We start from the raw sequence: 13,661 nt of genomic DNA, 5'->3' as shown, positions 1-13,661 counted from the left end.
TCATGTTAAATAATATTTCTAACATAATTTTTTTTTTCAGAAAATTGATGCACCATAATTTTTTTTTTTATCAGAAATAAAAAAAAAATTCGAATTTGCCCAGAACTGTTCCGGGCAGACCGTGCTCGCGGCCTGCGCAGAGTGCGACGCCACGCACGGCCGGCGAGCATGCCACGATCGAGCAGCAGGCAGGCGGCGCGAGCGGCTGCCTAGGAACATGTCGAGCACTGTGCTGAATAAAGGCTTGAACTATTCAAGCATAGTGTGCGATTTTCTGTTTTTTCAAAATTTTGGACAAAATTGATATTTTATGAAAATTCGTTCAATTTATCTTCTGAAAAATTAATATTTAGAAAATTAATATTTTCTTGTAAAATAAATAATTAGAATATAATTTTAATTATTTATGGTAAAAATGAGTTTTACATGAAAAACAATTATTATTGAATAAATTAGAAGTTAAATAAAATGTGTTTATTTAATTTGTTAAATTTTTAATAATTGTGGTGGTTAATGAAGAAATTATTAGATACATGATTATCAATTAATTAAATTTGTTTAATTATTTGATGTTAATATTTGATATTAAATGCCTGAAGGATGATCGAGAGCCTTGACCAATGTGTTAGGTATATGTTAAGATATTTTACTGTTTTATTCATTTTATTAATATTTGATATTATTAAAGTGGACTTGGTTTATGGCTCATTCCCACCCCATTAAATATATCCCTTATATGATATGGCTATTTAAATGTAATTATTAGAAATAGTGAGAGATCAAGTCTGGAAGATTGTGTGCCTGATACACAAGATGAATACATGTAAAATATTGGAAGCTCTTGTAATAAGTTGCATTTACATCCCTACATTCACTTATGTTTTGGACCTGGATCCATGTCTGACTCACATGGATCTAATAGTGTTGGTGATCGATCATCCTTATTTATTGTTGAATGTCATATTATGATATATACGATACATAGTAGTATGCATGCATGTATGTATATTATTAAATAATCACGCAATTTTAAATTAAATGATGAGAAAATTTTAAAATTAAAATCCCTCATTTTGAATAAGATTCAAATTTTATATCAAACCGTAAAAGTAAAAATTAAAAGAGTTTAATTTTTTCTTGTCTTCCATCAACCGTGGTTGCATGTTGATCGCTACCCGCGAACAGTGTCTGGCTCACATTATTGAGGAGGCCTGGACGCCGGAAAGCTGTGACTTCCACCGGACATATGATGTGAATTGAGTGAAACTCTCATGACTTCGATTCATATTATTGGGAGAACTCATGACGACCATCCACTACAATTCAATATTGATGGGTCGGTTTGACACGTGAAAATAAACGGCGACTTATTATTGGGTCCTTATTAAACGTGAGGCGAAACACATAGAAGTTGCATAGAGATGCAATTGGATTCTACCTTTTAGAAATTTTTATTGACTGATATTATTCGAGATCATAATTGTCGAATTGGGCTCTACGTGCCCACTAAAGAAATGCGATTTCACTTTTTCATCAGATGGTAGTAGAAATGTCAAAATAGCCAGGGAGAAATTTATAAAATAAAATTCCATATTTTATATCTTAAAATTATTTTAAAATAATCATCAACAATTATTCTGTTTTCTTATCAGTATATTTTCGATTTCGTCACGCAATCCATTAACAAGCTAACCGAATTTAATTTTTCAAGACTGGCTGGAAAAATTGATTTAAATTCGAAGAAAATGACATACACATTAATTTAAGTCTTTTTGAACTGACATGGTGGGACCATAGTGTGCAAGTTAAAGTATTATATGATCGCTTCTATGTCAAATGATCTGCAGAGACAGTTTGATGAAATGTGAATGCTGCTGACATTCTAATACACATGCAAGAGTTGCATGATGTATGAAACTCATACAATTATGCACACCGCTTTCAAGGAGCTCATAACTACACACATGCAAGATGGGGCTCTGGCCCATGACCATGATATATGATTAAGCTTATTGAGAAAATGGTGGGCGTAAAATAAGTGATTCCTAATGAGTTATTTCAGACATCAATTTGTTGTCATTCTCTTCTTCATTTGACGGGTTTATGGTGAACTTCAATTTGAATAAGATTGATGATTGGGGATCGATTTAGAGTTTAGAGGTGTTGAATAAATTCGTTCCTTTGTTTGACGTTTTTGCAAAGGTGCTAAGATTCTAGCTTATCTTGTTCGAATATATATCCAGCATATCACAATAACTTGTGCGGAAACGATCTGATGGTTTGAGGTGAAAACAATAAAACAGTAGGCAGTAGACAGTAGTTGTTTCTAGAAGTGCTCATCTTCTTCTGTTTCCAGAAGTTATCACTAAAAAACTTTGGTTTTTACTGTACAACTCTTGTACACATCCACTTCAGTAGGGCTTACCCTTCGCCTACTGGAACTCTTAGTATCACAACACAATACAATGAATATATCAAGTTCTAGAAAACTCTTTTCCATATTACAAACTTTTCTCAATGAGATGTAATAAAGTGAATAACTTGTGAAGAGATAATGAAACAGCAGCACAAGATGATCTCAGAAGATCAAATATCTGCTATAAAGAGTGTGCTGCTTTTTTGTATATTTGAGCTTGAACATAAAGAATAGCTCTTGATTGCTCAAAACAACATTGGATAGAGAATGTGTTCCTTGATAATGATGATCATTGTTGTCTATATTGGATTGATCCTTTTATTTATAGAAACCTTTAATCCAACGTTTATAAACAAAACAACTTCTTTGACTCTGAGTGAATCAGCTTTATCACCGAAAAAAGGCCCTACAGAAAGCTTCAGAATAATCAGTCTTTGTTTTATACCAAAACTAGTAAGGCGTGTTAAATGACTTCGTACATCATTAAATGGTGTAATTAAAATACTAGTACTAGGTAAAGTAACGGTAACATTTAAGACTTGTATCGTTCAAATAAAAGACGTCAAGTTCTGCTTCTGCTAAAGCTATGTTCTGCTTCTTCTTTTACAAGCCATTCAGTACTCGATAAGTACTGCTTCTGTTTTAGCGATACAAGTGCTGCTGCTATTTATGTTGTATTCTGTTTTTACTATCACGACCTACTGGTTTTGACTATAATCACCACAATTAAATTAAGTTTAAAAATTTCTCTCTTTGTGGTGATGCAAAAACCTAGATGTTATTAAAGATAAAGATCAACAATTATAACGAAAAGCAGATAAAGTTTATAACAAGATAATCGATAAGCAATTTAAACAAAAAGAGTTTAATCGTCAGTGCCAATATCTCTGAAAATAGTTTCCTCGTTCTGAGGATCTTCCTGAAAGATGACTCTGCATGATGTCTGTCATCTCTAGTTCTGTCTTCTGAAGGTCTGCCATCTTCAGTTCTGTCTTCTGATTCCCCCTTTTTGGCATCACTAGCTAGAATTCGAGTGAGCAAGTCATCCACCCGGCCAGTAAGAATATGAATTCCATTATTCAGCATCTCAAGATATGGTGCTTGATTGGAAACTCGTTCATTAAGAGCATGAAGAGATTGAGATTGAGACTCAATATTGGTATCAATAAGTTCGAGCTTCGAATCTATAGATGCAACGTTGTTGGAGACTGAGAGAATAGATGAATCATGATCAGAGACAATTTTATTTATCTCGGCTTGACCGAGCAAGATGTTACTTTGACTTATGAAAACAGATTGCCTGAAGATACTGGTTTCAACATTCAGTTTGGCCAAAGATTCTGACGTGCGAGTAACTTCTTTAGAGATGCGGTCACGGAAGAATTTGGTAGCACTTACTTCACTAGCATGTTCATAAGACAACTGTTTTACTATCTCCGAGAGATTGTTAAGATTTCTTTTCAGAACATCTATCTCAAATTCAAGGTCAAACTCTTCTTCTGGGATGGAGATCTTTCTTGAAGACGGTGCTTGATTTCTGCAATATGAGCAATGTGAGCAGCTGAACCAGAAGGAAGGACAATCAGTGCAGTAGAAGGGACTTCTTCTGGTTGAGCAGTAGATAGAGCTGTTGTTGGTGCTGCAGAAGTGCCTTCAGGAGCAGTAGATTGTGCAAGTGCTGCAATGTCTTCTGGTTTGGCTGTTTCGGTGGTTTCCATGGGCTCAACATCTGGATTTGATTCAGATGGAACATTCAACAGAGCTTTCATTTCTGTTGATGTTTAGCAAAAAATTTATCCAAATCTGGCAGTGAAGATGAAGGAGTAGCATCTGATTCTTTCATGGATTGTACTGCTTGATGAGCTTTTGGATTTCCTTCTGGAAGTACCATGTCAACAACCTGAGATGCTTCTGGTGCATTATCAGCATGAACAATCAATTGAATTACTTCATCAACAGACGCCAAGTGTAGCGTACCATACTTTTTACCATTAGAAATTTGCGAAAAAATTAAAAATTTTCTTAATCATAAAATTTCATACGGTCGTCACTTGTCATTTAACTTAATAATATTAAAATCAACATTCCCAACTAATATTTTCCAACAAAGTACTTATTTCAAATCATCTCACATCCAACATAAAAACATAATATTTTAAAGTTTTCATAAAACATAAACATAGTGGTCCTCGGGTTTAACCTTCCGCTCAGTCCAAGCCTGCCCCTTGATCGCCACCTCCTGTCTCTTCCTCAACATATTCACCTGCATCGATCAAGTCTAGTGAGTCTAAAGACTCAACACGTATAAACTGGAATAACGAGTACTACATAATAAAATCGCATGCAACTTAAAAATAGAACATACATAACTTGAAACTTGAACTTGCATAATAAATTTGAAACTTGCATAATAAATTTAAAACTTTCATAATAACCTTAAAACTTGAACATACATACTTTGAAACTTGAACTTGAATAATAGCTTGAACTTTGCATAATAACTTTGAACTTTGCATAATGACTTTGAACATACGTACATACATACTATGACGTGCCATCATCATAAACTTTCATAACATACTGCATACTTGAACATACGTAACTTCATCATTTTCGTAGAGGATGTTTCAAAGCAAGTGACCCATAACATAATAAATGCCTGATCAGACAAACCACAGTACTGGGCTGACAGAGACGTATCCACTGCCACATACATAAGATCCCCGTTCATAATTTAACGGGTTGGTTGGTCCCCGTTCATAATTTAACGCTTTCCAACCTCGATCTAACCCGTTCATAATTTAACGGGCGGATTGGTCCCCGTTCATAATTTAACGCTTTCCAATCCTAACATAATTTGGTCACAAGACATTTAGCATATCTCCAAAAACTTAAAATATTTTCTTTGCACGTCATCATACTTACTTGGCGTTGAGGGATTCGTTGGATCTCCCTTGGGGCCGCTACTGCACATATTAACATGAATTTAAAATACTTAACTTGCATGTCTTAGACGTAGGTACTTGAGCTCACCACCAAAGTGAATAAGTAGCTTATGACATTTTAGTTCGCTACGGATTTGACCTCGTTTAATCATTGTACTAAACCATGACATAGAACCCCCAAAACAAGTCCTATATTTTATATTGATAACCACAAAATAAATATTCATAACCACAAATCAAATCCTATAGTTTAAATGCATATTTTTTTTTTTAAAAAAAAATTATTATTATTATTATTTTTTTATAAAGGGGGTACACGGACCCCGTGCCGGGGTCCGGGTAGGGGTCCGGGTCCATACGATAATTTCGAAATTTGAAGGAAAAATAGACACGGACTCCGTGTCGGGGTCCGGGTAGCCTCGGGACATGGAAACTCACGAAAATTCATTATCTTATTACTTCATTCTTCCAATCTAAGCCTAAGGACCATGAACCAATACCTCAAGACTCATCCTAGGATATTATTACATTGATTCAAACCCATACAAACACCCCAACCACCCCCAAACATCGACAAATAATTTTAATACAACATTAAGCCGTAATTCGACATCGTTTCGCTTCCTACGACTTCTATTACATTCCAAGCCAATCCCGACCCAAACGAACCACCAAATAACACCTAAACACATCCCATAACATATCTAAATGCAGTAACACAAGCCCGGCGATGTCCAACGGATCCTGCAACAAATAACTTCAAGAACATGTCAAGAACACATTTTCATAAAAGTCGCAGTTTGAGCAGTCCCACGAAAACAATCATAACGCACTCATTTCTTATCCAAAAACTACAAATTTTATATCAAATCGAAGGTATCGAAAAGATCTACGTTTTTGTTGTTGAAAGTTTTCTCAAATTCTCGACTGAAAAATCGCAGTTTTTGAAAAGACAGCAAAACGTGATTTTTCGAATCTAAAAATGGTTTAAAACATAATCAATGAATTTCCTGCTCAAACTACTACGAATTATTCACATGTTTTCACACAAAACGTATCAAAATTCATACTATGACAAGATCGATGCAGCAAAAACAGAAAATACGTGCCTTTTGATATTTAAAAATACCGTAACGACGATACTGAAGCGTTGACGGAGCGAGAGACTATTCGGGATGAATTTAGCTCGATTTTCTTTAAATAACCTCAATGAAATGATGCTGAAAATTTTTTAGAAAACTTACGCTTGATGAAGGGAAAGGGAAAGAGAGAATAATGGAGACAACCATTTGAGGTAGAAGAGTTTTAAAATCTCTTCTCTTCCTTTAGTCAAAAAGCTTGAAAGAAAAATGTGTTCGGATGTGTGTGTATGCTTCATGTGTGTTTGTGTGTATAAAAATAGTTACGTATTATATGTGTGTGGTGTGTGTTAATTAGGAAGTGTAAAGTATAAAAGTGTATAGGTGTGTGGTACCTATTTGTCAAAAAGAAATAAAAGAAACGTGTGGATATGAATAAGCTAGTAGGACAATTGACTAATTAATATTACAAAAATATATCTAACAATTATTTGACATGCTAATAAAAATACTAATTAAATTGCTACTAAAATACTGGATTACATGTAAATCAAATAAATAGGAAATAAATTGCTTAATTGCATCATTATGGTGCTAATTAAATTGTTAACTAAATTAACAATTTAATTAAAATATTAATTAAAATACCATATAAAATATTATTTAGAATATTAATAAATTGCTAACTCATTATGATTTTTTTATAAAATCTTCTAATTTGAAAATAAAATGTTCCAATACTAATTCTTTAAAAGTTTCAAAATCCTAACATCACTAAATACATGAACTAAATCATTAAATTACTAAAACTAAATAATTCATTTAAAATACCCCATCCTTAACTTAAAATAAAATACCGTATTAAAATTTACTAAAAATCGTCCCGGTCTCCTTTCCTCGATCTCGCCTCGAATAATCGCCTGAAGCATAAAACTCAATAAAACATTTTAACGTGTATCAATTAAACATTACTATTAAAATAATGCAAATTCTTAAATCATGAATTAAAACACAATTTAATGAAATAAACATGCATTAATATCATTTAATAAAATACATAAAGAATTTAATAACTTACACGCACGTGCTCATATGGATTAAAAATTTTCGAGACATCACAATCTATCCCCCTTAATTTGAATTTCGTCCCCGAAATTCGCTTATTCTCGATAATCCAAAAGTTAGATTCTTAATTCTAGTTTCCCAACGATCCACGCTACCGCTGCGCTACTCTGATAAAAACTTAAATCATATGTTGTCCTTACGTCTCTTCAATCCTAATTAAATTTCCTACCAAAAACCTCGGTTGCGATTCACAACTTAAAACGATTTATGGAGACTTACTTTTACTTTACTATGAACTTTTCTCGCTGTTCCCAGTATTAGAAATGAAGGTTCAAGCTTATCGTATTTTACTTTTCTTATACTATACTCGTAATGTTTATCGAACTAATACATTAGCATCAATGCAGTTTAGCCTAAGAAATCTTAGCACCAAAATTTTTCTGATCAACTTCTATCCACGGCAATATACTTAAAAGTTAAATCTTATCTTACCTCATAATAATATTGGCCTACAACTCTTGAATCGATTCTTTCCTTACAATACTAAGCTTATGTAACTTAGCTATTTACAATTAAGTCCCAAATATAAAATTGTTGCCAACCTTTAATTTCGAGTAAGGAATACGACAAGTATAAAAGCTTATAAGATTTTTAAACAAAATAAATTATGACATCTCATTATAATAATGAGATATGATATACATAATTATTTAAACATATCTAATATTATATACACCATATTTTTACTATAAAATTATACAAATACATACATATACCAACGGTCATAAAACGGTAACAAACGGCTATATTTTTTTTTCTCTCTATAAATACCATCTCACAAATACATTCAATCACTCCAACTTTTTCTTCTTCTCTAAAACTTATTCTTCATCAAATTTTTCGAAGAAAAAGAAGATGGCTCTTGCAAAGTTATTTTCAATTATTTTAGTTATTATATTTACGATTCTTGTATTTATCGGAGAATATCCTCCTCGTGTTTTTTCTTTATTTTTACGATTACTTGTAATTGTTGTTTATCCATTACTTTGTATTGCAATATTCATTAATTAATAAAATGCATCGTGATTTGCAGTACCAGCATGGCAAACTTTTAGATTTCTTACTCAATAAAAATCTTAATATTCATTGATTGATAACTTATGTTGAACACCACTAATTCCTTTTTTGTATTTATTTCACCCACAAAAATTTTCCGTACTAACAAATATCTCATACATTTTAAATTCGACTTACGCAATCCAAATAGTTTTAGATAATATAATTCCACACACATATTTACTTATTCCCAATTTTCTTAATAACTTTTAAAAAAAAAAAATTTCTCAAGACCATATGTCTACTTCAATCTTTTCATACATCTATCGAGTAACCTAACCATCGATCATACCCAACTTTCACAAAAAATCAAACTCCAACAAAAGTATAGTCCTAGCTGTTAAGATCATTGATAAAAACTTATAACACATCAATCTTAAGTTCCCAAAAATTTTGCTAACTCATTGTCTACCCTTATAACTTAGTTAATTGAGCAACTTTACCTCAAATCGTTATCATTCTAAATTCTTAATTTGCCGCAACATTAATTCACTAGCGCCTAACTTTCTAGCCAAATATCAATTCATCTTACAACTCCCTTGATTACCATTTCTTATAATATTATAACCCAAATACTTCAAGGTTCTAATAATCCCTTTGAGTTTAAATCCTCTAAAATTCCTATCATTTAAACCATTCAGTTATCACTTACCGCTAAACTAGTTCTCCCAATTTCTTAAAATTGTAGCATATAAATTCTTAATTTCCTCGAAAATTATACAATTTGTCCTAGTTTCAAAAATTCCACATTTACCCATAAGTTGTTGACGTTCCAAATTCCCTCTTATTAATTTCTCGTAACATAAAATTCAACAATATTAAGCTTATTAAACCCAAAATCAATTCCATAACCTCGAAAAGCTACTGATCTTACTCAAGTGTTCTTTAAAAGTTCGAACTAAATCCTCAAAAATTTTGAAATTTGCAATTTGGTCCTTAAAGTTCCCAAAATTTATATTTTTGGCCCTACAACTCTTTGAAATTTGCATCTTCATACCTATAAATTTTTCGACCTAACCCCATTAACCTTAAAATTCTTGAACTAAAAATTTAATCCCAAAATTTGGTAAATTCGAAAATAATCCCTTAGAATATTGCTTTGCACTCAGGTCCTTAAAATTCTCAATTCATGTAATTTAATACTTAAATCTATCTAGATAAAGCATACACCTTAATAAATTCTATGTCTTTATACTTCTAAAGATCATCATAGTCTTCGAATCATTAATCCTTACATGAAGTTCTCAAAAATCAACTCAGCTAGCAATCACAAATCATAATTAATTTCTTAGAAAATCTACAAGTCCCAAAAGCCTTCATAATTGTCAAGTTTAACTTATGACTCACGAGTATATCATCAGTACTACTAACAAAAAAATTAGTATAGACAAATCATTTACAACTTTTCCTGATGTCCAAAAGAAAAATTCTTACTCATGTCCAATTCTACCACACCAGTGTGCAAGAAAATTAAATAATTTTTCATTTCATATCGTATCATGCATAAAAATTTTAAAGATTCATTCTCAACTCATAACGATATGCAAACCCGTACTCCAAAACGTATGTCATATAAACATACAGGTGATAGAATTAAAACATGCACATGCCGAAATCATGATTTCATGCTTACTACTTAAAAGACTTTAAAACTTTAAAACTTACAGACTTGAGGTGTGACTTCGAGAGCTTCTTGCGACTAGCCGTAGGCATAACCCTTTACAAGAACACCGCTCTGATACCAACTGTAGCGTACCGTACTTTTTACCATTCAAAATTTGCGGAAAAATTAAAAATTTTCTTAAACATAAAATTTCATACGGTCGTCACTTGTCATTTAACTTAATAATATTAAAATCAACATTCCCAACTAATATTTTCCAACAAAGTACTTATTTCAAATCATCTCACATCCAACATAAAAACATAATATTTTAAAGTTTTCATAAAACATAAACATAGTGGTCATCGGGTTTAGCCTTCCGCTCAGTCCAAGCCTGCCCCTTGATCGCCACCTCCTGTCTCTTCCTCAACATATTTACCTGCATCGATCAAGTCTAGTGAGTCTAAAGACTCAACACGTATAAACTGGAATAACGAGTACTACATAATAAAATCGCATGCAACTTAAAAATAGAACATACATAACTTGAAACTTGAACTTGCATAATAAATTTGAAACTTGCATAATAAATTTAAAACTTTCATAATAACCTTAAAACTTGAACATACATACTTTGAAACTTGAACTTGAATAATAGCTTGAACTTTGCATAATAACTTTGAACTTTGCATAATGACTTTGAACATACGTACATACATACCATGACGTGCCATCATCATAAACTTTCTAAACATACTGCATACTTGAACATACATAACTTCATCATTTTCGTAGAGGATGTTTCAAAGCAAGTGACCCATAACATAATAAATGCCTGATCAGACAAACCACAGTACTGGGATGACAGGGACGTATCCACTGCCACATACATAAGATCCCCGTTCATAATTTAACGGGCTGGTTGGTCCCCGTTCATAATTTAACGCTTTCCAACCTCGATCTAACCCGTTCATAATTTAACGGGCGGATTGGTCCCCGTTCATAATTTAACATTTTCCAATCCTAACATAATTTGGTCACAAGACAGTTAGCATACCTCCAAAAACTTAAAATATTTTCTTTGCACGTCATCATACTTACTTGGCGTTGAGGGATTCGTTGGATCTCACTTGGGGCCGCTACTGCACATATTAACATGAATTTAAAATACTTAACTTGCATGTCTTAGACGTAGGTACTTGAGCTCACCACCAAAGTGAATAAGTAGCTTATGACATTCTAGTTCGCTCCGGACTTGACCTCGTTTAATCATCGTACTAAACCATGACATAGAACCCCCAAAACAAGTCCTATATTTTATATTGATAACCACAAAATAAATATTCATAACCACAAATCAAATCCTATAGTTTAAATGCATATTTTTTTTATTTTTATTTTTTTTTTTATAAAGGGGGTACACGGACCCCGGCAGCCTAAGGACCATGAACCAATACCTCAAGACTCATCCTAGGATATTATTACATTGATTCAAACCCATACAAACACCCCAACCATCCCCAAACATCGACAAATAATTTCAATACAACATTAAGCCGTAATTCGACATCGTTTCGCTTCCTACGACTTCTATTACATTCCAAGCCAATCCCGACCCAAACGAACCACTAAATAACACCTAAACACATCCCATAACATATCTAAATGCAGTAACACAAGCCCGTCGATGTCCAACGGAGCCTGCAACAAATAACTTCAAGAACATGTCAAGAACACATTTTCATAAAAGTCGCAGTTTGAGCAGTCCCACGAAAACAATCATAACTCACTCATTTCTTATCCAAAAATTACAAATTTTATATCAAATCGAAGGTATCGAAAAGATCTACGTTTTTGTTGTTGAAAGTTTTCTCAAATTCTCGACTGAAAAATCGCAGTTTTTGAAAAGACAGCAAAACGTGATTTTTCGAATCTAAAAATGGTTTAAAACATAATCAATGAATTTCCTGCTCAAACTACTACGAATTATTCACATGTTTTCACACAAAACGTATCAAAATTCTTACTATGACAAGATCGATGCAGCAAGAACAGAATATACGTGGCTTTTGATATTTAAAAATACCGTAACGACGATACCGAAGCGGAGACGGAGCGAGAGACTATCCGGGATGAATTTGGCTCGATTTTCTTTAAATAACCTCAATGAAATGATGCTGGAAAATTTTTTAGAAAACTTACGCTTGATGAAGGGAAAGGGAAAGAGAGAATAATGGAGAAAATCATTTGAGGTAGAAGAGTTTTAAAATCTTTTCTCTTCCTTTAGTCAAAAAGCTTGAAAGAAAAATGTGTTCGGATGTGTGTGTATGCTTCATGTGTGTTTGTGTGTATAAAAATAGTTACGTATTATATGTGTGTGGTGTGTGTTAATTAGGAAGTGTAAAGTATAAAAGTGTATAGGTGTGTGGTACCTATTTGTCAAAAAGAAATAAAAAAAACGTGTGGGTATGAATAAGCTAGTAGGACAATTGACTAATTAATATTACAAAAATATATCTAACAATTATTTGACATGCTAATAAAAATACTAATTAAATTGCTACTAAAATACTGGATTACATGTAAATCAAATAAATAGGAAATAAATTGCTTAATTGCATCATTATGGTGCTAATAAAAATGTTAACTAAATTAACAATTTAATTAAAATATTAATTAAAATACCATATAAAATATTATTTAGAATATTAATAAATTGCTAACTCATTATGATTTTTTTTTATAAAATCTTCTAATTTGAAAATAAAATGTTCCAATACTAATTCTTTAAAAGTTTCAAAATCCTAACATCACTAAATACATGAACTAAATCATTAAATTACTAAAACTAAATAATTCATTTAAAATACCCCATCCTTAATTTAAAATAAAATACCGCATTAAAATTTACTAAAAATCGTCCCGGTCTCCTTTCCTCAATCTCGCCTCGAATAATCGCCTGAAGCATAAAACTCAATAAAACATTTTAACGTGTATCGATTAAACATTACTATTAAAATAATGTAAATTCTTAAATCATGAATTAAAACACAATTTAATGAAATAAACATGCATTAAAATCATTTAATAAAATACATAAAGAATTTAATAACTTACACGCACGTGGTCATATGGATTAAAAATTTTCGAGACATCACACCAAGTCATGAACATAAATAAGTGATGAAGATTTAGTAGGCAATGTTAGAGATGCATGAATACTGGAGACTTTAACTTTAGAAGGAGCTGTAGTCTTTTCCTCAACTGGCTTTAACTTGAGAATGTCTGGGACAAGACCTACTCTGTACTGTAGAAGCTGTGCAAAAGCCTGTTTTTGAGCAAGAAGTTGCTCATTTACCAATCTCAACCGGACAGACAAAAGTTGAATCACATTTAGATCTTGAGCAGCAGTAGGATTCATGGAATCAAAATTTGAC

This window comes from Primulina eburnea, chromosome 6 (genome assembly GCF_022965805.1).
Source record: "Primulina eburnea isolate SZY01 chromosome 6, ASM2296580v1, whole genome shotgun sequence".
In the NCBI taxonomy this organism is placed as follows: Eukaryota; Viridiplantae; Streptophyta; class Magnoliopsida; order Lamiales; family Gesneriaceae; genus Primulina; species Primulina eburnea.
Note: the sequence above shows the minus strand (reverse complement) of the source record.